General features: G+C 36.9%; 1 long non-coding RNA gene across 2 annotated transcripts; it reads left to right on the top strand.

Moving 5' to 3' along the window:
- The first annotated feature begins 262 nt into the window (after positions 1-262).
- LOC115558978 (uncharacterized) lies at positions 263-2093 on the top strand. 2 transcript variants are annotated; one of them, XR_003979392.1, is made up of 4 exons: positions 263-306; positions 495-662; positions 884-979; positions 1376-2093. It is a non-coding gene; the product is annotated as an uncharacterized LOC115558978 (long non-coding RNA). The 2 variants fall into 2 exon arrangements; XR_003979393.1 differs by having other exon boundaries at positions 884-989.
- Positions 2094-5107: the final 3014 nt, after the last annotated feature.

The following is a 5107-nucleotide window of genomic DNA, read 5'->3' as shown; positions in this document are numbered from 1 at the left end:
AAATAGGCCCAATAATAGGCCCAGATTATTTTATTTACTTTTACAAATCAATAGTAGGCCTGATTTGACTAATATGCTTTGCATCCTTTCCTTCTCAAATTACAGTGATGCCACTGGTGGCTTTGTATACATTTTGTTCACATAACTCTCTCCCTGCTATCTTGTAGTTCACCAAAACACCCTGAAACAACTTGAGTCTCACATTCTTATGCCACCATACACCAACAGTGCAAGCAGGCCAATGGCAACCAAGCGCGCAGTCCTTCCTCCCTCACTTTAAAAACCACCAGCCGCCACTGGTCTGAGGTAATATGGGTCAACTCTTTCAACTGTTTTTATCTTTGCTAAATACATTCAATAAATAAATTCATTTTGTAGGTTATTTTTCAGTTTTTATCTTTGCTACTGTATGTCATTGATGACATTGTCTGTAATGTTGCCTAATTTCACTCATAAAATAAATAATTGCCGTTACTGTCCTTTCTACAATGCAGGTGTATGCAGAGTTCCAACGGATAACTAACCAGAACCTACCTAACACTTTCTACGCGGAGCTTGATCGCCACATTCCTCGTTTGATGGCCTTATTTAGGCAGAAAGCCTCCAAAACTGGAAAGACGGCAGATGCTTTGGCAGACATTTTCAAAGTCCATGATACACAGGTGATTATACAGTACATTTCAGAGGTAGAGTCTTATTGTAATGTTGGGAGTTTGATGCTTCAAATAAGCTTTTAAATTCCGTAATTGCACCAGATGAGTCAGCAGATTATTAGAGGATTTATGTGCAGATACTGGAATTTAATTAACTAATAATTAGTTGGGACTGTTTGGCATTTGGTTAGAATTGTAAACTTGTCACAACACTATTTTAATCTTCTTAGGAATTACATGATGTCCACACAAGGCGTACCACTGTTCTCCATGCCCTTCCTGTGTATCTACGTGAGGAAGTCTCTGGATTTTTCAGAACATGTGTGGTAATTCCAAGTAAAGAGATATCATGCCTATTATACTGTAAATTAACCAGTTCATATTTTCATTTCATTTCCAACACACTAGAATTCCTGTATATGTACCAGTATTTCAACTTCAAACCTCCGGCAAGATGTTCATAAGTGTGAAGTGTCATTTTGGGCTCATTACGGCATCAAAAAAAATCAACTGCAAAGAAAAGTAGCAGTCATTAGCCTAACAGTGGAACACATAAAAGTCATCTCACTTTCTCAGCAATGAGAGCATAACGCAACAGAATGAACAGGAGTCTTTCAGACTTGTGTATTTCTTGTTATTTATAAGACCTCCAACTGTAATCAAAATTGCCACAGCCATAGTTTCAGTAAATGTGATTATATGATCTCCTTTTCATTTTTTAGGATGATATGGATGAGCCAGACCTGCGGGATGCATCAGTGGTCCTCCTTACAACTGTCAGCGATGATGCAACAAGCCCAGTTCCCTACCACCCAGTGAGAGTCTCTGTCGTCCTAGAGGGTGATGTGGTTGTCAGCCTCCCCAGGCTTGCAGATGCCTTCCTGGTAATATTCGGCCTGATCTATGCACTACATCTCAGTTATCCCGAGGGACTGACAAACACCTTTGAGTTCACACAGAAAATCTTACTTGGTCTTGATGACTCTAAACTGTCACCCAAGCTGCAGACTCTTAAAAATGACCTGATGTTGTATGTGTAACTCAAGATCCAATAAGGAGTGGTGGATTCTGATGGCTCACTCTGTTAGAGCACAGTCCACAATGAGAATATGTCAGGTCCATGTTGACTACTGTTCAACTGTAGATGTTAAAGTTGCTGTTCTACTCAACTTGTTTTTAGCCGAATGGCACCAAGTACACACTGTCTTCGTACTGGTTAATGTAAATGTTATTGTTTAACTGAAATGCAGGGTTGAATTAAGTGTTTATACACTATGGCATTTTGTTTTTAAAATGTGTACTATATAGTTCTGGGAAATAATTCTTTATAAGAAAATAAAATTCTTCATTGATACTAGAGATGTCAGATATTATCGGCCCACCGATATTATCGGCCCGATATTAGCATAAAAATGTAATATCTGTCAATATCGGTATCAGATTTTTTTTGCCTTAAAACCGATTATTATTATTATTTTTTTATAGCTCAAATAAATGTTTTCAAAATTGACTCATATTTGTGCATTTATTCAATTAAGGTTATTGAGTTTTAGTTAAAGAAACATACTGCTATGTTGCACATAGTTGTTCAGGTACAATGTTTTATCATTTGTGAAGTCAAGTTTGCCCTATTTGTTGTGGGCATTGTCAAGATTATCTCAGGGAGAGTGTAATCCAAACTGTTGTCTGAGACCGTTAAAAAAATAAAAATAAACATGGCACTTTTCCCTTAAATTAAGTTGAAGTATTTTTCTTATTTTGCACAGACAATGTTAACATTTGGAAAGCCTTGTTGCATTCAAGAATGCATCCAGTGGGGCATCACAATAACATTAAGCATGTTGTGTTAATTCCACAACAGGAGATATGTAATGTTACCTAAATTAGGTTTGAGGAAAAATAACCCAAATATCGACATCGGTATCGGCTGATATCGGAATCGAAAATTTAGAGTTGGACAATATCGCATATCGGATATCGGCAAAAAAGCCAATATCGGACATCCGATACATTTTCATAAATAAATAAATAACTCAGAGTTTCAGGCTGCTTTACTTCAGTAAAGTAGCCACCTTTCTAGTTGGAAACAGTGTTATAGTGACTTTATTTTCTTCTGAGGATGGGATGTTTATTCTGTTATGGAAATGGATCAAATAACAAGTTTTTATTGTCTTATTAATATTTTTTATTCTGATTTTCGAGTTCGAATTACTTTTCTAAAGCTATACAGTGCACCCTGAAGTTGCTAGATTTGAACCAGATAGCCAAAGAAGGCTACACACTGCCTTTGTACATGTAAATGTACAGTTTTGAAATTTTAGCAGTTCTAGTTGTGAAGAATTTTTAAGCAATTTGTTTATACATTGCTGCACTGCAAGTTTACAAGCAGATGTCCACAAGTGTGCCTTTGTAATTGTTTCTTTAATTCTCTTTTTTGCTATTACTGTCTTTCTAAACTCAAATTTTTGGTCACCACCCAAGACTTGCTGATGCCCCCCTGCTAATGTTGTATTAACAGTTTATAAGCTATTTGCGACAAATATTTTTCTTAATCTAATTTTAGCTTTTCTGAGTTTGAATATTTTCTATTCCATGGTTCACCTTAAAGTATAAACAAAAAGGCCAGAAGTAGACTTGATAATTTATATTTTTTATTTATGAATTTATTTATTTATGTTTTTTTAGAGACTGGGCAAGAAAAGTTTATACTAAACATCTGAATAGAAAAAAAACAACTTTTAATTTGATGTGGGTTTCTTTTGTTTGACTTTTAAGTCAAGTGTACTTATTATGTTTAAGACAATCAGTTGCCACAAATATTTTACGTTTGGAGGTAAATGATTTTGATTTGTGCAAGTCTATGTTTTTGAGTTATGAGAAATAAAAAGATTGATTGAAAAAACGAATAAATGTTAAGCTAATGAAACTTAAAAATCCTGAGTTTTCGTGCTTGAAATTATTAAGTTCACTTCAGTTATTGCATTAAGAAAGATAAATAAAAATTTTGAGTAGCAGAACCTGAAAATATTTGAGTTGGCTTAATCAGTAAATTTAATTTCATTATAATTTAAAATTACATTTACCATAAACTCCAAATATATAAGCTCTGATACACTCAAATGTTTGAGTTTATGAATTCAAAATAATTGTGGCAACTGATTACCTAACTTTTTTTTTTTTTTGCTAACTTATTCGGGTTTACAGTGCATTAGACATGTCATAGATCACGAGGCGGATCTCTCACTCCCCCCATTTAGGCATACCCCTAAATGGGGTATGCCTAGATGGGGGGAGTGAGAGTTTGAGTCTGTGAATGTTATAGTGTTAAAAGGGGCGTTTTATCTATGATATGAAACACTATAGTTATCCGTATAGTAACATGCCAAATGAGCATGGGGGGAAAAGATGGGATGTATATACGATGTTCACTAGGGATGGGCATGATTAATCGAAGATCGACTAATTGATCGTTAAGAATTTCGTCGATTACGTACATTTTTCATAGATTAAACTAATGCAGTGTGCATTAAACATTTTACCACACGGGGTCGATTTAAATTTGCGGCTCCTCTCCCGCAATAAACATCCAGCTTTGAACGGCGAACTCTTTACGTCTAGCAGCTATAAAAACTACAAAATGACTATTAAAGCTATACTGTACGATGTGAGAGAGCTAGCATGATTTGAAATTAGCTTCTCTTCGGAGTTCCGTTTAACTCCTCCCCCACCCTTCAGGACTCCCTGCCCCCACCCTTCGACACAGAGCCGTGCACGAGCGCTGCTGCTGCTTACGGCTTACTTCAACGGCAACCATTGCGTCACTTTTCAGGCCATTCAACTCCCTCAGCTGTCGCCATCGCTGAAAAGCTAATCCAATATTTATTCTCGTTTTTCCTCGAGCAGTCTCCAACTTCTTTCTTTTTTGTTGCTGCCTTTTCAGTTTCTGTCTTTCTTTTTCTTGCCTTTTTAAAAGGATGAACCGGGGCAAGTAACGGTGGCAGTGGTAACTTCTGTTTTTTTTCTTCCATCGTGTTGACGTTGTAGGCTCACTAGGTCTAGTCCACTGTCATGAACTACTATGACAACAACGCTTTCTTTGCCCTCCGTGAACGCGCTCAGTTCGGCTCAGTCTCGTACACAGAGGGGAGAGAACGCGCAGGCTTGTGATTGGTTTTTTAGATTCGGGTACAATGTCTCCGATTGGTAAGCATTTTAACAGGTTTATAGCCGATACAGATTTCGTTTTTTTTTCGCTTCTTTTCATTGCCCATAAGTTATTTATTGCTGTCAGGATGTAAAAACCAATTTCAACAACATATTAAAAAGTGCATATCACTGGAAATCGTACAGTATGCCTTTAATGCAGGCTATGTGGAAAATGCGCCGACTTTGGCTCAGCCTGGCTCCGCCCTCTTCCGCTACCTAGCTAGGATGGCTGCCGTTGAGTACGAAAA

The sequence above is a fragment of the Gadus morhua genome, chromosome 14, assembly GCF_902167405.1.
Source record: "Gadus morhua chromosome 14, gadMor3.0, whole genome shotgun sequence".
In the NCBI taxonomy this organism is placed as follows: Eukaryota; Metazoa; Chordata; class Actinopteri; order Gadiformes; family Gadidae; genus Gadus; species Gadus morhua.
Note: the sequence above shows the minus strand (reverse complement) of the source record. Positions and strands in the feature narration are given on the sequence as shown.